This window comes from Ambystoma mexicanum, chromosome 2q, assembly GCF_040938575.1.
Source record: "Ambystoma mexicanum isolate Mex_15411 chromosome 2q, UKY_AmexF1_1, whole genome shotgun sequence".
NCBI classification, from domain to species: Eukaryota; Metazoa; Chordata; class Amphibia; order Caudata; family Ambystomatidae; genus Ambystoma; species Ambystoma mexicanum.
The window spans coordinates 1,058,998,138-1,059,022,348 of NC_090924.1; the positions used below are offsets into that span (position 1 = coordinate 1,058,998,138).

General features: G+C 41.2%; 1 long non-coding RNA gene across 1 annotated transcript; it reads left to right on the forward strand.

The window, feature by feature from the left end:
- The first annotated feature begins 22,948 nt into the window (after positions 1-22,948).
- Positions 22,949-23,705, forward strand: LOC138569057 (uncharacterized). Its single transcript, XR_011303091.1, has 2 exons — positions 22,949-23,161; positions 23,244-23,705. It is a non-coding gene; the product is annotated as an uncharacterized lncRNA (long non-coding RNA).
- Positions 23,706-24,211: the final 506 nt, after the last annotated feature.

Genomic DNA, 24,211 nt, shown 5'->3' on the forward strand with positions numbered 1-24,211 from the left:
GGTTTCAACACAGAACCTTCAGCTTAATTTTTAAACATTTTGATGGGGTCCTGCCCATTGTATCCACCCTGACCTTGGTGATATTGATATTACATTGCATTAATGGAGCTACACCTATCAAAGCACACCATTCACTGAATTCAAAGGGTGCAGTACTGAGAAAAATGATACTCAATCAACATCATCATGAATCATCTAGACTAGCATTATAATAATTGCATCGGCTAACTGACAGCCAAACTATTCAATTTAAGATTTGTGAACTATTCATATTTAGCAACATTTTGCTGAACTGAATTTCTGCTGTATTTGAACATTGACACTCTGGGCCTCATTCCGAGTATGGAGGTAATCATGTGTGTTACACAGCGCCTTTAGTGCAGTGACACAGGGTTGTCTTTTTCAGACTTCCCACTTTAAGCTCCATTTTCTGGGACTGACTACTGTCTCACAGAAAATGTAAACTTGCCATTGACTTTATTAGTCTTTTTAAATTCACAGACCCCGTACAAACTATCTTACATTGAGTTCTGGAAAGGGTTAATACTTATCCCTGTTTGTATGTTTCTCATGGAACAATATTTCGTTCCCCCTTCTTAAGATTTGGCTGGCTGCAGTGGTATCTACCCTATTCTTCTTACAGCTATCTATTTAAATAGCCTTGGTACTGTTTTAGGCTAAGTTAGTAGCCTCAAACTTAAATCACTGGACCACATTTACTTTATTTGGTTCCGGCTGGGTTTATTCGCCATTTCTTTTTGTAAAGGTCTTTCTCGTGTTTTACTCTGCGCGCCAAAGCAGGTTTGGTTCCTTTGTTCGCCGTCCTTTGGCAGGCTTCTGAACATAAGCCATCCTTGGGTGCCTGAATGTCTGAGGGGGACAGGAGGTGAGAGAGGGGTTTGAGACTCTGCACAAGGTCCCTTGGAGACCCATGTCACACTCTGCATGATTGGCTGTGGTGACTGTCCCGCCGGGACAGCCACTCTGCTGTGTGATTGACAGCCAGGCTGTGTGAATGGGGGAACACTGCATAGAAAGCAGGTCTCTGGGACTGAGAAGGCAGAGTTGCCACTGGATCGAGAGAACTGAAGAGAAGCTGACAGAAGAGGACCTCTACCACGACTGAACCTCCTGGTGAAGCCCTGCTGCGGGTCCGAATCTCTTAACTTGAACGACAGGGAAGATCTGCAAGGGATCTTCTGCCCTTGAGCTGGTGGGACCAACCAGTTTGCCAAACTGCAACCCAGGCCCCCCTCCTCCGGTCGAATCTGCTGTGCACAGCTACAGTGAACCGGATAGCCAGGAGTACCGGACCCTGATTGGGTTTTAGGGAGCGCACCTTTTATTTGTTGCTTTGCTCTGCAGCTGATTTCTTCCCTGAGCAGTGCAGGACCCTTCAGTCTTCCTACTTCGTGTCAGTCTGGCAGTCGTGAGCAGTGATTTGGGAAAAATTCCAAATAGATCATCTACTTGCTGAAATCCAGGTAGCAGATATGACTCAATCTCTGTAAAAAAGTTGAACTCTGATATTTGAGAACAATATTTTGTCAATGCTCTAGAAGAGCAACCCATATTAAAGATATTTTGAAACCACATAGTAGACCAAAAGAAGAACAAAAAAGACAGCAGCGAATGTAAGGGGAATGAATAACGCTAAATTTTTCAGAAAACTAAGAAACATTTTCAGTTACAGTATAGGCTGGGAGTACACTTATCCATTTCAGGTCACATTCAGTGGGTGGTCCCCATTCCTTAATGGATTCTTGATTCATCAACTTTTAATGCAATGATGACTTGTTCTATGGGTCAAATAGTCCTTTGATACTCTGAGAGAGTTTGCATATTTGCTCCACTTGTTGAACTATAGAACTTGGGAAGTATGGTATGTGAGGATTCCAACCAAAGTGATTGCAGACAGAGGTAACATTTAAACTTCTGCACCTCTGATTTGTTGCCTTATCAGTCTGTTGGTAATCTTTCATAATAATCTATACCTTGTTATGATATGTAGACTGGTGAGAACACATCATTTTTAAAGCCACACCAAGTTGATAAAATACACTTGTCAACCCTGTGAGCCCAGGTGAATGATGTCAAAATTATGTATTTTCATGGCTAGCTTGGCTGCCTCCAGTGCTCATAGCAAGAGAATTGATAGGGTGCTGTCTTCCTTTGATTATTCAGGATGAAGGGTAATACCCCCACTCAGGCCACCTGTAGATCCCATGGGAAACATGCTTTAATGGTTTATACATAACACATAACACATTGCACAGCCTTACACCAGGGTAGTGCGTTACAGATGACCCTTGATTTCCAGAGGCATGGGAAAGTGTAGATTTCAGTAGCCAGAGATAGAAATGTGGACCTCCGCAGGGGTTCACCATCTTGCTTTTCTGTTGGGGCTCCCTCTCTTCCTGTCCCCTCATTTTCCCACAGGACATGCAACTAATTATATGGAGTAATAAGGCAGGGGTCACTTGTTGCAACATGGGTTGGACCCTTACATCTGGCTTGTTTTTGTCTAATCCCCAGTGAGGATTCACCTTTATAAGGAAGGGGTCGCCCAGTCCTTCTTTGAGTTATTTTGCACTTTCCAAAAGACAAGAAGAATGCATGGACATCTTTTGGATATTCTCTTCGAAAGCCCTCAAGCATGGCGTGAATATAGAAGGCATCTAAGGCAGAGAAGAGCTCTTTCCCCTATTCATCCTCTGAGAACTCAGGGGGTGAACAGCTGTGGACTAAGGCCTGCCCCTCTGCCAGCTGACTGGAACCGGGCTCCTCACTGGAGGTGAAGGAACCCTGGTTGGTGCCAGACTAATTCTCTAGACTGGGAGAACATAGCAAAAAGGACTGATCTTGTTCTGTAGCACCAGCGTAAGGACTACCAACAACCAGAAGACCCAAAACCAGCTGAAACCTGTTCACACAGCTTTGAAACATATCCATATGCAAACCACTATTGATGACGTTTGAGCAGACACAGGAACTGCAGTGCTGTTTTTGGCACTTCACGACTTCAAAATGCTCACCCATATCTTCATACTGGCTCCATGTGTCTTCACACCAATAGCACTCTTAGTTGCTTTGACTCGAACACCAGCTCATGGCTGTGGAAGCCTTGGACTCACTGCATATTTGCGCACTGCATCAAACCAAAAGGACCTCTCCACCATCCAAAGGAAACATCCATTCAAAACCCCTGGAAGCAATGGTGTTATGCATCGAATAAACCCAGTGGGAACATTGGGCCTCATTACAAGTACGGCAGTGCAGAAAAAAATGGTGGTAGCTTGGCAGTCATTTGGTTACTGCTGCATTACCGCACCACCATAATATAGGTTTGGCAGTGAGATGGAGGATTTTTTTCCAGCAACAAGCTGGAGGGAAATCCACTGCCTTACCACCCAGAAATGGCAAAAATCGTTGGAATTCCTGCTGGTGGTAATACCCACTGAAATCCTGATGGAGTCCTAAGGATTCCACAAAATGGGCCTTACACAGCCTATCAGCACTTGTAATCCAGTGATGAATTTGCTGGAATAAATGGCAGTAGCAGCAATTCCATTTGCCAGTATTCTGGCAGTTGTACCACCAGAATACTGCCAACTTTTGTCTCAAACCATTTCAACCACCCATCTGAGCCGCAGAGCATTGGACGTGACTCAAACCACACATGACCTTGTCTCACCAACTGGCTCAGTGAGATTTGCTGCATCTCGAACTCAGCTCGACCAAAAGGAAAACAAAGAAAAACCCAGTTCAAACTGTTGAGCCACCTAAGACCAGGATTAGGGTACTGTTAAGAGGCACTATGACACCCTGAACCACCCTTGGAAACATAGGCCCTCATTACAACTGTGGCGGTAGCAGTGCCATTAAAAACGGCATGGCTGCCGCCGGAGTTGCATTTTTTCCGGCACCCGTGAATGGGCAAGAACCGGGTCATGCCGAGTTCGGTGGACCCGGTAATTGCCCATTTTTGGGTGCCGGAATCAAGGGCCTCCCCATCCCCATTCTACTCCATAGGGCTGAATGGGGATGGCACATCGAATGCACCAGAACATTCAGAGTTGTGCCGGTGCATCCAACGGGCTCTGACAAGCAGAGCCCATAGTATGGTTGTCTGGGAAGTACGGTACTGGCATGCTTACTGGTACCGTACTTCCCAGACTGTCATGCTCGTAATGAGGGCCATATTGACATATATGCCTCATTTGCAACCCTTTTCTTAAAAGACGTATCCTTTGAAAAGTATCACCACTGCAAATGTTTGCATGAGGACACCTGCTCAGGCACCCAAAGTGCTATTCTATTCCAGATCAGCATTTTCTTTTTTCTGTGTTTCAGGGGAGTTTTAAGTGTGTTTAGCTAGTTAATTGCAACTTGATTTTTAATCTGTACACATATATATATATATTCAGTAAAAAAAACGTTGTTAAAGGGACGTTATGGTTAAGTTGCCCTACTAAAAACCCGTACAATTCACTAAAAAAAACTTTGTTAAGGGGATGTTATGGTTAAGTTGCGCTACTAAAAACGTGTCAAATTCACACAAAAAAACTTTACAAACGTGACATTATGGTTCGAAGTAAAACCTAAAAACCCCTGAAATTCATCAGTTATGACAGGCTAAGCAACCATAACTGCCCGCACCACTGTGCACTGCTAACACTAACACCTAGGACATCAAAGATGACATCACAAATCAAGATGGAACTAATCTTAGAACGCACCAGGTGTCCACGTTGTCCGTAAATGAACAAAATGGGGGCCTCCTAAGGACATTATACCTCTCCATACTGGTCACAACCAAGATAAAACATGGTCTTAGAACAAACCAGGTGTTCAGGATGTTTGTAAATGAACAAAATGGGAGTGTCCTAAGGACACTATACCTGTCTGTACCGTCCACAGCCAAGACAGAACTGTCCGTAGAACAGGCGCGGTAGCCGGCATTTCCATAGTCAAAAAAATGGAGGTGTCCTAAGGACACTGTACCTGGCCGTAAAGTGAGCAGAACATCTACCCACATGTGCACCCTATGCACCACTCCACCCCTATAAAAAGCCACACCCCCAAGCTCATCTTCATTTTAATTCTGACAATAGCAGATTGAGTTGTGCTGCCTTTACTGCTGTAGCAAAGATTAGCCGACCAATCCTAATGGCATCCATGGCTGCTGTTGCTTTGTTAGCCTGAGCACCACCCCCAAACCCTGCACTGCCACCACCTCCCCAAGGGCCTGCAGAGGGAAATAGGCGTGAGGATGTAGAGAGGGAGGAAGAAGAGGAAGAAGAGAATGAGGTGGAGGAACTCCGCACTACAAGCACTCGCCGGGAGTCGTGGGTGTGGCGGTTGTTTACCGTTTGTGGTAACGTACCAAAAGCACGTGCGAAATAGGTCAGGTGTAACCAGTGCAATTTGGTGCTGAGTCGCAGGAGACCTGGTGCGTACAGCTTTGGTACGACAACCATGAAGCGACACCTAACTTCGTTCCACAGTGCGGACATTTGCAAGGTGGTACCATGTGAAGAACGTAGCAGGCTGAGTTCCTCTGTAGCATCCTCTGCGTCCGATCCTCTCACCACAAAAGACACTCCTGTGGGAGAGCGCATTCCTCCAGCTGCCTCACAGGCCATTCGCGATGCTGTTGACCCTTACCTTGCGAGGGTCACAATATTGTGTATGTACTGCGACGCAGTACTCTGCAGGGGGGAGACTCTTCAAAGTGCTTTTGAGACTACGATCACGGAGCACCAGAAGAACTGCTCCCTACCTAAGTAAAGTCCACCCTACATCTTTCTCTCTCCACCTGCTCTTTCTTATCCCCGTGGTTGGTCGCCCTTCCTTACCCTCCCTCACCCTCCTCTCCTTGTGTGTTAAAAAATAAAAAAAAATGTAAAACAACAAAAATTACAAAAAAGCCTCTTTTTAGAGCTGCTTTTCTCGGTTTAACAATGGAACTATCAAGTGGCCGGTGTAGCCCCGAGCGCATTTTTCAAAAAGTCTGTGGACAGTCGTAGGACGCACAAAAATTGAGGGTGCAAGCAGAGCACAACAAATGCACTTTTTGCTGGGAATAAGTGGTGGCTCTGAAAAGAGCCTTTTGGTGGTGATTTGTGTGTTTCAAAAACTGTGGATTTGAAAAAAACAGATTGCCAAATAGGTTACTATGAATCCAAAAACGGTTGCAATGCATTTTGAACATTTTGAAGAAAAATCTGATTGCCAGCATATGTGAGATGGACTCCATCTCTGCGAAAAATGAAAGTTCTGCAAAACCAAATGTTTTCATTGTAGAATGAGGACATGCCAACATCTCTTAGAAAGGCACAAACAGCCTTATTGACATTGCGCCTCACCTTCTCCATTTGTGGACCAAATGCAGAAGAACGCAGCCACATTTGTCTTTGTGCAATGCAGCAAAATACTACTTGGCAATTTGGAAACATGTCCATGAACTTCGCAAGTCCTTCCTTCATTGCAAATTGCAAAGAAATTCCAGAGACATGTCCTAAACTGTTTCCTCCACAATGAATGGTAATTATATCAGGATGACACACTGTCTGTAAATTAGCACAGAGAGGTACCAAGTCCAGCCACTTCATTCCATGCACTCCATGCCAGTGCACGTCCACATTAGAAAATCCAAGATCTGTAGATATACCGCAACTTTCTGCATGCACCTTCAACCAGTGTATCCATAACATGAGTCTCCCAAATCCAGATAATCTGTTTTTCAGGCACACAGAGCCATAGCTGTCTGGTCTCCGGTCAGGAAAAAGATGTTCTGACTAAATCTCTCCGTTATGAACACACCCACTGAACTTTACTGACCAATCCCTAGCTTCCCACATTTTCATTTGCAGGCGTCTCCACCCCAGAAACCCTGTTGATAATACGCGCTGCCTGCAGACTACCGCCATGTGCGTAGACACGTAGAGGATTCAAAACACGTAGAGCATGACAACTGTACATTTAAATACTATTCCCCTATTCCCCGTTAAGGTGGGCTCTGAAAAGAGCCATTTTTTTTGTTTTTTGGGCAGATGCCTGATGGACACCTGATATTTTGTGTTTTTTTTTTATTTTTTCTTCTTACTTTACTCCTACAATCATTACAGTACCTTCTCCAAAGCAAGCCTTAAATTCCAAAAGAAAGGGGCTTTTCCCAACAGAAAACAGAACTGTTGTCCCATTTTCCTCTAGGGAGTAAGCCAGAAAAAATTACTTTTGCAGTTAGAAAGATATTAATGACTGCGTGCACCAACTGTTCCAAATCTTCCAACAAATTAGGTGAATTCACGTACCCCAAATGGCAAGCACCATAGTGCAAAACAAAACATGGGGACTGGTCATCATACGCATATTTCTGCAAACTTGGAGAATTGTCGCAACATTGCAATCAGTCGCAGTGCTCCACACCACCTCCATTCCTCTTTCATTAAAATTGTGTGCCACATGCCTACCTCCGGAATAGTGCTGCAAACCATGGACAAAAATATCTCGGAGCACCAACACCCTGACTGTCTCCATCTCTGCCATCTTCACTATAGCCACCGTCTTTCGACACAAATGAACAATGTGAACATCTGATTGGCTGATGCCTACAGTCCCCTTTCCATGCTGGATTTGCTGTAGAACCCCGTATGTACCACGCCCTGCCCGCAGACAAGCGCGGTCTACGTGCGGCACGTAACTCTTAGCAAGATATTCTACACTTTCCACATCACTTGCGACTCCATTCCCTCATTGGACAAAGCTAAGGAGTCACACAACCATTCACCAATCACATTCAAGATCTATATATCGAACACTGTCATCAGAGTTCCGCACTTCAAATGTACTGTTGATCATTCTGAATGCAAATCGCATTCCATAGCAAAGCGCCTACTTCAAAAATTACTGTGCAAGTGTTGCGGATTTCTACTTACAGCTCCATGCATAGGCACATGCATGAGCACAAAGTACAGGTATGCATATTTTATTCAGAGAACATGTGCAACCTTTATGATTTCATTTAAACAAATTAATGCCACTAAATCTACATAGCCAATACATACCAATACTCCCCCTTTAAGTGCAAGACTTCTGATTTTTCATTGAGAAACCGCACTACTTCTTACTGTCTCCCGCATAACCTATACAGACATACCATCCCTCCCGATTTAGGCGCAAAACTTGATTTTCCATTCGAAAATGTCACAATTTTTTACTGTCTACTGCCTAAATTAATGCTACTTCTAATGCGATCTTATGAGAAAAACGTTCCCGATTGCTGTGGTGACATCTCCCTCTGAGGTTCTCCCGATTTTTGATATTTGTACTTATAATATGAAAGTAGTCACATTTTTCCCATCTACTATAATGACCTATCACTTACAAACCTCTCTGTGCTATAGACAACACAGCTTAAAAAAAATCAAGGGGATTTCATGACCTGAATATTGTGCTCATTTGCGAAGCAGGTTCAACTACCATACTGCAAATAACATATAAAGGCTGCACATAGTGAAATAAAATGCACACATGCACTTTGTTGAGATATCAAAGGAGAATACTCCGACGAAAGATGCAAAATGTACGTGTTCATTAACATCACTGCTTTAAACACCCAAAGTTACTAAATTCTTCCTTTTACATTTGCAGTGAAGTCTACTCTCCTGAAAATCACCAGCATATATACTGCAAACAGCATATCCGAAGAAACCTGGACATTCCGTAAATAAAAGTAAGTACAGTACTACCTTTATATTCTTACTGTTCCACAAAGAGACTGTGTGGGTTATTTATGTAATTTGCGCACCAGAAAAAAACATTGATTTCTGAACAATTCTACCCACAAATCCCCATTTATTAAACAAAGAATAACAGGCAGAATGACACAGACATCCCTGTGTTTTTGGAACACAAATAACATACAGAAGCCTTACAATGTTACTACTACAAAACAAATAGCTGTTTTAATTGTATACCATTACGTTTACTATTAATGCTTCTCCTCACCACTACCTCACTTTCTACTCTCATCTGAATCACAGTGTAGTAATATACAAACAGAAAAATAGCCTTCCCAACTCATTGTAACTGCCCAATGCACATTCACACACCACCACAAACAGCTTCCCCATCAAACTCATGCACACATGCACATAGCACACATACATTTTACAAGAGACCAAACCATGCCTTCTTTTTTTTCAACACAGCCCAAAGAATGCCTATCAAAAAGTAAGTCTGTAGAAAGGAACACAGAAATAGAGCAAATGAAAATAAAAGTGTCCAAAGTAAGCATCCATCTCTTGCAGAGTTTGTAGAGAACGTTGGAACAAAACAGCTCATACAGTCATTTACCAAAGCAAAGGAAGCTTCAACTACCGAAACTTTTGCTCCTCTATCAAAATTTGGCACGAAACAGAAAACTCTTTACAAAAAATCGGCTACCAGTACTGCTAACAATGCTCCTATAAATCCTGATATAGTAACAAGAAGCCATAGTAAAAAAAGTATTTTAGCAAAAATGTTTCACCACAGAGTCCTTCAGAATCTAATAAGAAGAGGAGCGAAATCATCCTCAACCCTTAAAACCTACCGTAGAAAATGAATCCTACAAGGTCTCGTAGACAGTGCAATCCTTATCAAAAGGGAGTTATTGATTTTAGTGTTAAATTGGATGAATCCACTAACAAAACTAAGTACGAAACTTCTCAATAAACAGAATGTCAACAAAAATATATTTTTAAATATTTGTGGAGGTGAATGGAGTCACACAACGACCGCAGAACCATATTTTAATGAAGAAGCATACAAACAAAATTAAACAAACACAATTGCCATCCATAGCAGGGGACGAGGGTATGAAAAAATCAATAATACCATCATGGAACAAGCAACACTGCTTACAAAAGTATCCCCTGAAAACTCAGAATTACCTCTCCATTCAACTGAACCAGAAAGTCCAGTATACAAATGGCCGTGCACATCAATGTGTAACACATCTTTACAATCTTTACGTCAGTTCCTCAATCAGTATGTGAAAGGTAAAGACAAAATCAAAATGAAAGTGCTGCAAAATATGGATATCTTTCCAGTGCGCAAATACACATGACTACAAGGACATTCATTAGCCTGAATTTCAGGACCTATTTGCAAAAGCACCTTCCATGATATCAAAAGAATATCAATACATCATTCAAGTGTAAGAAATCTAGTGTACAAACTGTACTATGCTAAAAGTCCAGATTTAGAATTGGCCCATTTAAATAACACTCTTCTACATGGTACACCCAAATACCTACAAGAAGAAATCAACCGCATCCAGAGAAAATATTTTGGAAGTGGAAGCCACTTACAAAATGCAATAGTTTTAGAACAGACTAGCAACAATTCTGCACATAGCAACCTTCTATTCCACAAATACAAAAAGAAATACTAAAATGTAAAAGTACATCGGCTGAAGTACCAAACCATGTGTGTGTATATTGCCGCAGAACGTTTTACAAAAGGAACTCAAAAACTATAGACGTAACATACAAAATAAAAGACAATGAAGATTCCAAATGGTTTGAATTAGCTCTCTACCTTTTAGCAGAAAACAAATTCCAAATAAATGAACCCCTAATATGTTGCAGTTACTGCTCTACAAAACTGGACAACAACCAAACTCCTTCACGTGCTATCACAAATAATTTGGAATTATTCCCACTACCAAAACCCCTAGAACAACTCAATTTGTATGAGAGCATCTTAATTCAAACAGTTCACCCATTTCAAGCAATAATACGCCTGAAACCAAAAACAGCAAAGTTACCTCCCTCTGAATTTGTGAAAGGCATTTGTGGCAAAGTAGTTGATTTGCCATTAGATCTGACAGAAAATGTGCACATTCTAGGAGAGCAACGTCCAATAGAGCATTCTTTAATTGTGTTAGTAAATAGTGTACCAAGAAAAGACAAAAAAATTTGGCAACAACTTGTGGATTTATATAAAGTTAGACAAGCCTTGCAATATCTGAAAGACAATAACGAATACTATAAAGAAATAAATATTGAAGAAAGCTTAAGGGAAACAACTGAAATAATTCAAGAGTCATCATAAACTGGTCAATTTGAACTTCTGGATCCTGCTGCAGTATCCACTCTTTTGGACCCTTACACAATTCATCCATTTCACTCTAATAAGAGCATAGATGATGCACTAGAAACGTACCAAATGCGACAAACCAAAGGGTCACCAATGAGCATATGGGAAAAAAGTATAGAAGCACATGTTTTTCCACTGTTATATCCTACTGGCAAAGGCAGAAGATACGTTGATAGACCCACTCAAATTACAGCATCAGAATACCACTCATTACGAATGAATTCTCAAGATCCCAAATTTAGACAAAATGTGCAATACCTATTCCTCCTACTCTTTGAAAGTGAACTAGCAACCCTATGTTACGGAGTTGCACACATATTGAAATCTGGAACCCACTTTCAAAATATGTCAGCTATGCAATTAATACAAAAAGTGCAAGAAAAAGATGAGGTTTTACAATCAAGTATAACAAATCTGTTTGCAAACATGCGTGGTACGAAAGAATACTGTTTCCGACGGCACCGAGATGTACGTTGTATGATCAGTAACCTTGGCCCACCCACTTGGTTTGTTACATTAAGTTGTGCAGAGTATGCATGGGAAGATTTACACGAGTTCCTACACATAGCAAACAACAACAAATCCAACAGAGATATACTAACACCTGGAGAACTTTGCTCTCTAGATCCTATTAATGTGTCAAGATATTTCCATCATCGTTTCATTGACATGCTACACTTTATTTCTAATAAAACTGTTCCTCTCCTCGCAGAAGTGCAACACTTCTTTTGGAGAAAGGAATACTAAGCCAGAGGAGCACCACATATTCACATGCTTTTATGGATCAAAGATGCACCTAAATTTGGTCAGGACAGTGATGCCACTGTTTTACAGTTTATCCAAAAATATGTCACTTGTGAATCCCTACACAACAGACACATATTGACCTTAATGGACAGATTTTACAATTTCAAAGAGACAAATGTGGCAAATGTTATCATCGCAAATTCAAAAACAAAGGGAAATACTACACCAAATGCTGCTTTGGTTTCCTAGACCAGTTACAAAAACAGGTGAAGTGAACAACTTCGTGTCTTCAGTGCGACATAGTGTTAATAGTAAATCACCTAAGAACACATATTACATAAAAAGAACAGAAGAATCAAAATATATCAATGATTACATTGCCCTATTATGGAATGCAAACATAGATGTGCAGTACATTGCAGGCAATTCCACTGCAGTTGCACGATATGTTACAGCCTACTTAACAAATGCAGAAAAAACAGAGCTTCAAGACCTGTGGAATGACCTATCACCAGACAAAACAATATCTCAGAAATTGTACACCCTAGGCATAAAAATGCTCTCTCTTAGAGAATGTGGCACCTATGAAGCGGCAGATCATTTAACCGGTACTGCTTTGTATGGAAAATCAGAAAACATAATGGCTAAGTCTTGGTCCTGCTAAATCTAGTATATGAGTTCTGAAATCATATGAAGACATAGAAACAATTGCCAGAAATGATCCCAACAGCCAAGACATTTTAAAAAACAATTTACTGGACACATACTATCCGAACAGGAGTACCACTTTGGAAACCATGTGTCTATACCACATAGCTCAACACTTTGCATACACGAATAATATAAAACCCGATGAAAGCAGAGGTAGATATAGAGTGACAGATCATGAAGGCAGTTTAGTGAAACTTACCAAGCAAAGCTTAATGAATCATGTCAAATTGTCATTAAAAACTCATCAACAGAAAGAACTATATTACATGTCCCTGCTACAACTTTTTAAACCATGGAGAAAAGAGGAAGAGATACTAGATAACTATGACTGCTATGAAGATGCTTTCAAAGCAATGAAAGCACTATCACTGGTGTGAACTTTAACCAGTACAGAACAATGTTGCACAATGAACAGCAACACAAAGAAGAACTTCAGGCCCAACTAGATAAGGACACTTCTGACAGTAGTCAACCTTCTGTAACAGGAAGTCAAGAACCACTAGCACAGCCACTAATAGTAAATGAGGCATAATTAGCTATGACAGAAGTGGAAATCACTATGAAGAAAATGTAGAAGACTTAACTGTACTACAAGCAAAACTTAACAAAGATTAGCGCACCATTTTGAAGAAGTAACAAAAGAAATTGCACATGGTCTACAACACGAAAATAAAGAATGTACCTGCCAAAATGACAAACCTATACTGCTGTACGTCAGTGGTGAAGCTAGGTCAGGAAAAACATTCTTAATCAAAATCATCAGCAACTTCCTTCAACAATTGACAAACAATAAACTGCCAGCTGTTGTAACTGCCCCCACAGGTTTAGCTGCCTACAACATAGGCAGTGTCACATTACACCGATTACTACTCATTCCAGTAGAACACCAAAACAAATTAGATTATTACAAACTTTCAGCAGAAGCTGCATTGGAACTACGCAGAGTATTAAAACAAATGAAAATGCTACTAATAGATGAAGTGAGCATGGTCTCCAACCTAATGTTGGCTTTGATTCACCTATGATTGCAAGAAGTACTTAAAACAAACTACGAAAAACTCTTTGCAGGGAAACACATTATCGTTTTCGGACACGAGTGAAAGGTGAACCTATTTTTAAAACTGTAGGACACAAACTCTGCCGTAAAACTGTTGGCAGCATAGGAAATGTGAACCTTTGGCAACATTTCCAATACAGAGAATTAACAGAACACATGTGTCAATCTGCAGATCTCACTTACGCCAACATTTTAAAAAGTATTAGAGTTGGTGTACTATCTCAAGAAGCACAAGCAATATTGAAAAACCAGCACATTCATGCACTTTATGGCGATAACGCATTTGCTACTGATGTTATGGAACAATTAGCGCACAGAAATGTCAATTGTATGGTCTTAATGCCAACTCTTCCAAGCTATTTCAAATTCAATGAAACTCTGTTAAAAAAAGAAATGCAATCAATAATGGAAATTTGCTCCACAGACAAACTAAACGCACATGGTATAACACTACCCATGTGTGAGCAAGCCACAACAAGACTAAATACCTTAGAAAATTAAATCTCCAACACAGCTGGGTTGGAGAAAATATTAAAATTATCCTTAAATTGTAGAGTAATGCTTAAACGTAACCTTGACGTGGAGCAAGGGCTTGTTAATGGGCACTGGGTACAGTTGTTGGCTTTCAAACATACCCACGTGACAACAACATTCAGTTTGTCTATATTCGCTTTGACAAACTTTCAGAAGTGAAAAGGATAAGGGGCTCAACTGCTCGATTCCTTCTCTTCAAAGAAATGTATGTACGTAGAGAACCATTTTCTCTAACTCTTGCATATGCAGTCACCATTCAAAAATCCCAAGGTCTTACCCTAGACAAAGCATTGATAAATATAGGAAACACAGTCTTTAAAAAAGGTATGAGCTACGTAGCACTGTCACGCTTATGTACACTTCACGGGCTATTTCTAGTCAACTTTGAGGCAAGTAAACTGAACGCTGATATTGCTTGCATTTTAGAATACAATAGACTGCGTTCACTGTACACCCCCCATCTGAAATCATATCCAGTTCCAGAAAAAGGAAAATGTGGTAAAAGAAAAGTAATTCAAACAGAAATGCAACAGAATGTGACGGCAAATGCTTCAAAGAAAACAAACAAAGCTCAAACGTCATCAATTACCACACGCAAAAAAGAACCTCTTAGGGAAAGTAAATCAGGTACTTCTTCAAAGAAGGAACAGAAACTCCAAAAAAATAACTCACAGACAGAACTAGCTGGTCCATTCAAATTTTCAAATGAAACTGGTGTAAGTTGCTATGCAAATGTAGCAATGAATATTCTATTTCAATTGCCACCAATTGTTAACAATATTTACTTAGACCAATTGTATTTGCAAATGTTAGTCCTTCATAGAAACGCAACATACAATCCGAGTATAGTGTTCACGGAATAAGACAAGAATTGGACTACTGTGCTGGAATGGTGGGATTCACTATAAACTCACAAAAAGATCCACAAGAATTTCTAATGTACTTACTACAAGTACTGGAAAACAAAAACATACCTATAAATGAAATCTTCTAGATTTCATACATGTGGAAACAAACATGCACTCTCTGTGACAATGTGACACAGGAACAAATTCCAAATGAGCGATGTGTGTATGTATCCATACCTAATTGTGAATCCATTCCATTTCAGCAACTCTACAGAATGCAAACCATGGCAGATTATGTACTATGTGCAACTCAGATAATCGCTCCACCTTAGTGATACAAACACATAGTAACTACATAATACTTATGCTTCTACATAGAATGCAGATGGTCCCAAAAATAACTGCAAGCTGACTGGATTCACACACGGTCAAGTGTCACTTGGTAAGAAAACCTTTACAAAAATAGGTATAATCTACCACGCAGGAGCAACAACCAATGCATGTCACTACACTGCATATATTAAAAAGAAATGTGGACGGTTTGAATGTAATGATAGTACCATTACTGTAAAGCAGAGATTGCCAGCTAATCTTACAAATGCGTATTTAATTTTCTTAAAGCCAAATTTTTATAACTAATCTGTACATCAACATTAACAAAAAGATCAAGTGAAAGACTATAAACAGTTAGAATACACCAACAGGTATCTAACTGCCCAAGAGTGTATAACAACCACACAGATAAATGAAAAGCACAGCTCTGAAACAAAAAATACACAGTTAGAAAACGCCAACAGGTATCTAACTGTTTAAAAAATCTGCAACAAGGCAACATACATAACATTAATCAGAAACAACAAGTAAACACTCAAAGGAAACAAAGAAATAGTTTCTTGCATTTTTTTAATCCGACAAGGGTTTTTTTCCCCCAGAAGGATTTGAAAAACAAACACAGAAACTGAGCAAAATGCACAGTACACTGGTTTGTAAAATAAATATGAGGGTAAAAAAAAGCTAAAATGTATATTGTACAATGTAATAAGTCTATATGAAATACAAACACTAACATGCTCTTTTCTTTTATCACAAAAATTAAAAAAGGATATTTCCGCCAAGTACTAAAGTCATGCAAGAAATATATTGAATCTCAACAAAGTAAACAGTAAGTATAATTTCACACATGTCATACATATTCGAATCTATACGTCTGATCTATGGCAGTAATATGGTGCAGTGGCTGTAGGCAGGGCCTAGAGTGTTGGATGTATAACCTACCACCTACACCCTGTGGCCAAGCAACCAAGACTGTAGGTTATACCCACAACCATCACAGCATATCACAACCATTGTGGCTTAAAACTTCAGTACGTATACATTTCGTCTTGGGTGCATGGCCTTTGGCCATGGTCCCAAGACTCTAGGCCCTCCCCACAACCACCTGATTGATGTTTGATACTACGCATGTATTTATAGCTGTGATATGCTGCAGTGGTTATGGCCAGAGCCTAGAGTCTTGGATGTAAGGCCATAGAAATTTGAGTGTATGGGTGTGCAATATATAAAACCCATAGTGGTTTATAACTTGTACATGCTCCCCACAACCATCTGATCGATAACCGATACTACGGGTGTATCCATTGCTGTGATATGCTGCAGTGGTTGTGGCCAGGGCCTAGAGTCTTGGAAGTATGCCCTATGGCCTATGGCCATGCACCCAGGACTCTAGGCCCTGCCCACACCTACCAGATACATAATCGATTGTATGGGTGTGATATATGAATGTGATATGCTGCAGTGATTGTAGGCAGGGTCTACCCTCTTGGGAGTATGGCCTAGGAGCAGCAGCCATGCACCCAAAACTCTACGTCCTGCCCACAACCACCGCATTGTATAAAACCCATGTTGGCTTATAACTAAAGTGCTTATAACTTTGTTCTTGGGTGCATGGCCTTTGGAAATGCACCCAAGACTGTAGGCCCTCCCCACAACCACCTGATTGATGTTCAATACTACGGGTGTATCTATTGCTTTGATATGCTGCAGTGGTTGTGGCCAGGGCCTAGTGTCTTGCGAGTATGGCCTACGGCCTACGGCCATGCACCCAAGACTCTAGGCCCTGGCCACAATCACCGCAACATAGCACACCCATGGCACCATATAAATCAATAGCACACCTATAGAAACAAAAAATGTAGCTATGGCATGTACTCAATTTTAATGTTCGCAAACACCACGCGTGTCCTTAGAACAGTTTGAAGTTGCCTGCGCACACCACGGACTGAAGTACTATCCTTATGATACCCCTCATTTTCAGTACTTACAAACATCCCGGACAAGGCGGGGATATGGAATACATCATTAACACCTGCCGCCTAAACAAATGCAGTATTTCACCCATCTCTTAGTCTCTACATACTCTGACACACCAAAACAGTTTCCGAAACCGCATTTCACCTCTGGTCGCCACCGCGCTGTCGGCGGATCCAAGTTGTCGGGCGCATCTAAACAATCTGACGCACATCACGCCTCACTCCAGCCAATCGGCGGAGACGTGGCTTGTCTGCGGTCATGACGCCAGCTCCTTAGCCAATCGTTATCTTGTCTGCGGAGCGAACAGGGAAGTGTGACCGCAGAGCGGACATAGATATCACTAATTTTTTTAGACCTACTTTTTGTTAGTTTTAAAGAAAACTACAGGACGGATTGTCACCAAATTTACAAAAGCACGCTTTCGGGACCAAGCCCCTGCCGCAAATTTGGTGAAAATCCATCCAGCGGTTTGGCCTGTAGGCGTGCGCAAAGTTTTCCCCCATTCAGTCTATGGGAAAAAATACATGTTTTGGGACCCTCCCTATAACTCCCCCCCCTGAACCAAACATCACCAAACTTTGCAAAAAAGAATCAGAGTGGCCCATATACTTTCCCCAGGAGGTCCTACTTCCCAGACCCCTTGTGAGGGTCTTGCAAAGCAGGCTAACCTCCCTAGCCTCAAAGTGAGTGGCTACACTCTGTGGAGAAGGGACAATTGTCTAGATTCATCACACACTTCAGTAGGAACCTCAGTGACCACCATGCCATCTCTAGTCTTCCAAAGAGATGAGCCCCTGGGCCAATAGTCTGACGTCCTGATTCCCTCGTTGTTCTATGGCAAAGATCTTGCGACCATGGCAATTATCTCTGGGATAGGAAGGTATTTTGATAACTAACAGTCTAGAGGAATTCTGTCCTTTACAGCAACACAATTGCTAATGTGCTAATGGGCATTGGGTAAGGGCTTCCAACCACCAGAAAAACTTGTCTTGACCAGGAATGATCTAGTCTTCTTAGACCCACCCTAACTGAAGCATGAGAAATGACTGAGGTATGACATTTTCGAGATACTTGGGACCTTGGGAAACCACACTATCTGCTCCGAGGGTAGAATGGCGGAAACACTATCCAACATCCCCCTTCGAATCTACAACCCACATTGGGTACTTGAGCTAGTGGCTCCATACCACTATAAAACTAAAGGACACCCGAGCCTCCTTTACTCCCCAAGTTTCCTCTAATGCTGGGAGGCCCTTAATCAGATCTGCCTTCATAACCTTTCTGCGGCAAGGGAATCTGCATTCCTAACATAGCTTGAGAAGGGCACTGGGTTTCAAGTTCTGCTTGGAGCCTACATCTATTTCCATTGTAGCAATCAAACATTGCCTTTCATGTTTCTAATCATAACTGCACACTTTTATATTTTGGCAGCCGACGCTGCAGGCTCAGTCTGTATCAAGTCAGACACCTGTGTGGTGAAATAACTACGTCTCTGTAGAAGTACAATGATGAGTAGTGGCTGAACAGCCTACTCATCCCCATAGTACTACTAAACCAGCAGTAATCCCAATCATAAAAATAAAACAGACTTGGTCCAACTGACTTCCACCTTCGCCTTTTGTGGTGATGTTGACCAGGAGTGGGCTATACCACCTACTCAGCCTCACACTACTACTAAACCATTGGCACTGGTTCTCTCTAAGCTGGACTATTGCAACAGCCTCTATCTATATCTGCTTGCCTCTACTCTCAGAACTCTGCAACTTATCCAAAACAGGACTGCGAGACTTGTCCTTGCCCTCAAGCCCAGGGATCGTATCTCTCCAGGACTGAAATCTCTGCACTGGCTCCCAGTGGCTGCAAGGATTAAGTTCAAAACCCTCTGCATTATACACAAGGCCTTCTGGGGCCTGGGGCCGCATTACCTTCCACTCTCTTTTCCTAAATACCTTCCTTCTCCTTACTCTCCAACTCCCTCAGGGTTAGCCTCTTCTCCAAGCAACGAGTTGGTGGTCGATCTCTCTCTTCGGCAGGAGCCTCCCTCTGGAAAAGCCTTTCTGCCTCCCTGAAACTTGAGGAGAACCAGCTCCGGTTCCTGAAACACCTCAACATCTTCCTCTTTGCTTCTGCTTTCTCTGCCTCTCTCCCCTGCTGAAATTCCCTGCCAAATCTGCACTGGTTACCTGGCCACCCTTTCAGATCTTGGGGACAGGTCCCGCCATTTGCACACTTGCCCTGCCTCCCTGGCAACCCCTTGCACTTAGGGACTGGTTCTGTATCCCTACAGTCCCCCTACCAGCACTTATGTCTGCTCTTACCTTGCACTTGCCACATCAGGCCGTTTTTATTTATCGTATTTATTCTTCTTTCCCATATACTGCACTTTCCCCTTTCCCTTCCCCCTGGCACTATTCCCTTTCTCTCTACCCTCGCACTTGCGCGATCTGAATGACACCTGGCCTAGCAGGATTGTTGGCAGTCTTCCACTGTTTTCCCCTCCCTTGCCTCGTCGCGCCTTGAAAAACTTGTGTATAAGCACGTTATAAATGCCATATCATATCATATCATATCATGTCACCAGCAACTTTGGCCAGTGGCAGGCTCGTGTTGTCGGTTTCTCTCCAACAATCAATTAGGGCAGTGTTTCATGGCAATGACCGTCTTTCTGAAGACCCACTAGACCTTTTCCTGAGGTATGCAGGAACATATTAATTTTATTGCAGTAAGTAAATCAGCTTGATGAGCTGGTCCACACAGTTAAGGCCAACAGAATGATGAGAAATATGGAGCTGTACGATCCTTCAATCTTGTACGGAATTGTGCCATGTGGAAATGATAAAGCAGTCCTTGGGGAGGGACTGGACTCAGAGGGAGATTCTCCCACCATGAGAGTGGTAACTATCTGTGAGAGAGTTGGAGAACTATAGGAAATGCTCTATGGGATTGCTTGAGGACCTCTGTGGTTGGGTGTAACTCTGGGGGAGAACCCAGGTAACTTAAGAGCTGCAACCGTCTTTTGAGGGAGCAGAGAACATTATTGGGGGGCTTTGTCCAGCGAGTGAACCCATAAACCTTAAGGAGTAGCTGAACCCCGATGCTCAAGTGATTGGTCCAATTGTTCGAGAGCCAGCAATGTTTTCCAAAGGTTTGAAGAAAAGTCAGATGTCATCCAGGGGTAAAGCATTAGAGCCCTGAAAGAAAGAGCAGGATGATGCCTACACGGGGCCCTATAACATTTCTCATTGCCCTAGTGGGGCCTAGCCTGCATCGTGGGCAATTAGCAAGTTAAACCTATTTTCACTTGCAAGCACTGTTGTACTGGAAAATGTAACAATAGTTTGAGTTTAGGGGGCTGGGTTGGGACAGGGGGGACTTGGGGATCAATTTACTATGTAGAGTTGCTTTGGTTGGGTGCATGTGAAATGCAGCTACAAACCACCAAAGAGAAGGTATGGGTGTTTTTTGGATACTCCTCTGGATTTCATCTTTTCAATACAAAGACCACAGGGAGTTTATAATGTATTCATTTCTCCTGGATTCAAGATTGTATGTTTGCATTGTGTGGCTGTTCAGGGCAATGGGACACATAAGGTTTTGGTTCAAACTTTATGAGAATCTTAACTACATGTATAAAAACTGAAATATATTGATTACTCATGTTCCACTGATGGTCCTTTTGGAAAGGGAATGAAGAGGATCACAACATAAACAAGATATGAACATTCTGAGATGCAGAGGGAATAAATAAGCATAGCTATATGAGACATTAGGGTATGAGAAAGATTAACAGGGATGGAGAGGTATAATATCAGATACTCGTACCATTATTGGAGTCAGAAAATATATGGCAGACCAGACCGAGCTTTGCCTATGGTCCATAAAAATATATTTATTTGATCTGACCAGTAGGTTAATGCTGCGTGTACAAGTGCTTGATAGACTATGCCTATCGCCTATTTAAAAGACTAAGAAAATATGCAGATAATGATAACTGCACATACCCAACTAATACCACAACAAGAATAGTAAAGGACATAATGGTTTATTATAAAGAATAGAAAACCAGAAAATATTCTTGCCCTTGCCAATTCTTGCCTTTTTTAGGCAATACATGTATTGTGGGTTTAATAGGATTTGGTATGCTTAGGAACATGTTCTCCTCATCTGTGAGTAGTCCTTTCCTATGCCATTTAGATATTAGGTTCCGTAATTCAGAAATTACCTCACCTGAAGGGTTGAAGCTAAGCTTCTTGTAGCAGCCTGGCATTTGCAAACGGGCATCCGCCATATTAATGTTGTAAATATTTAGTATAACTATGTCAACCCCTTTATCCGCTTCCTTGACGAGAATACTTGTGTCCTTGGCCAACGCTGTGAGTGTTTGTCTTTCTCCCCTCGTTAGGTTATGAGGTGTCTGATTTTGGTCATTATAATCTTGATCTATTAATCTGTGTAACACCTGCTTGTTAACTGTGAAAGTTTAAACAAGATGCTTACCATGTTCTTCAAATCTAATGATAATGCAGTGGACAGTGGCAAATGTTTTGAAATCTGGTCAATTTTTATGAAGGGCGATGATATTAATTTTAAGTATCATATGGTGAAGTTTTACTTGAAAATACAGATAATTTTTTTAAAGTTTTAGTATAATATAGAAATGTTAGAAATATGTCTTAAGTGATGTCTCCTAGATTTTAAATGTGTATGTAGTTACCATTTACAGTCAATGAGCTACTAAAACTGTACGGTTATTCGTTTCTAAATTGTCAACTGTTTTTCCTGGTTTTTATATGGAATTTTAACTTTGTTGATGTGTATGTTTTTAATTTTATGTTGTATATACAAAGCTGCTGGCTACAAGTATATTACCAATAAATAAATAAATGAATTAATCTGTGTACATCTAGCATCACAGCTTTTTGGAATGTGTCTATTACATTGTCCATCGTGGATAGAGGTGTACATTTCGATTTGGGGTTTCATTCTTGAATCTATAAATTGCTGTAGTGAATATCAAGTTCTTCACATATTTGTTGGTAACTGGTGTATGCACCGTGTTCTAAAGAAAGAAGCAAGTGAGTGTTCTCAATATCAGTGGTCACTAATTGGTTCATTGTCCTCAACAAAATAAGTAGTACTGATTTGTGTTCAAAAGATTTCTTTGGTTTAAGTTTTCTAAGAAACTTAAATAGATCTATTTGAAACGTGATAAGATCAGTGCAAAAGACACACTTTTATGAAGCATTTATATTACTGTATCTGTGAAGACTTTACTGAACAGATGAATTATTAGGTCCGACCCCAACCTTTCTTCTGCTGTCTCTTGGTGCCTGATCTCATTGTTCTTTTTGTTGGGTCTGGTTTTTGTCTCACTCATCTGCACTCCCCTCCTCTCTTTCCTATCTTGCCATACTTTGTGATGATGCATATTGCCTGATAGGCTGTAGAAATCTCACATGTTTCACTCCTGTTCTCTGATTCCCCTTTTTGTAGCGTTTTATTTCCTCTAAAATAAACTCCTCTAAATGAGGGCTCCTTCTGTATCTGTGTTACCATTAGATACTGATTCAGCCAGCCACTCCTTGCAGGTCCATACACGCATGCGTAGCGTTTCGAATTTACAACTAGTTTTAAACAAAGAGATTACCATCTGTTCTCCCTCGTTGCTGGACAATTTCATTATACAGCAACCGTTTGGCAGTCATCTGCAGACGGCGCTGAAGGCTCAGGCTAAGTTGCGCTGCCTCTTCACTTTTCAAATACATGCAGCGCTGGATCATCTTAAACTGCATGGGGCGCCCTCCAGGTCATGTTTTAGTCCTGAATTGTCTCGCGTGACTGGCCACACTACACTGCATAGATTTTTGCAGCAGCTAGGTTTCCATCAGAATGGTAACACCCACCTCCTGAGGAAGACGTTCAGTTAACCACTACTACACGTCGAAACCGGTTGAGAGAAAAATTCTACAGGGATGTGATCTTTGCATCTGTTCTTCCTATCCACCCTGACAATAGATTGTTTGTGAATTATTTCTATTGTTTGTAAACACCGCAATAATGTGTGTTATTATGGGGACTAGTTATGAATTCCTCTTCCCCATTGGTTCTTAGCATGTTTTCTGTGTTTTTAGTACTTTGGATGTATGCCACGGTATGATGAGTTGTGTGTGTATGAATGTACTATGTATGTTGAGTATGAGTGATGAAGTTTTAGCCGATTTTCGGCATATTGTTGCTGCTGTTCTGTTATGTTAAAATGATCAGTGTATAATAATTTTGTGTGATTTATTCACTAGTTTTCAATTTTTGTATCACCTTTAATAAATTTGGATACATTTTTTCTAAACATATTTTGCTCTGGACATATCTTTTCTGTTTCTTGATGTTATTATAATACTCTGGTCCAGAGGCTAGAGTTATCCTGCTCTTTTCAGTGTTTGCACCATTAGATACTGCTGCAGATTGACTGTTTACATTATCCCCTTCAGAGACTACATCTGAACTTCCAGGAGATGAGGCTGGGCTACTTTCCTGAGAACTGGTTTTATAACTCTCATTGTATTTGGGCTGAACGTGTATACCCTACCCTCCCTGTAGTCACGGCTATCCCTAAAGAACTTACAACATTTTCTTAACGTCACCTCATCTGGATACATATTTAGTAGATCACACGTCTTTTGGTAGTTTTTCACCTGGGTGGCTTCCAGTGCGTCCATTTCTGTTATCTCTTTTTTCAATGCATCCATGTGGGCCTGTATTCTCATATGCTCTCTATTGGCATGTTCCACTAGGAGTTCAATCAAAATCCGATATCTGTGATTAACATTTCCTTCCCACTTGTGCACTAAATCAGTGT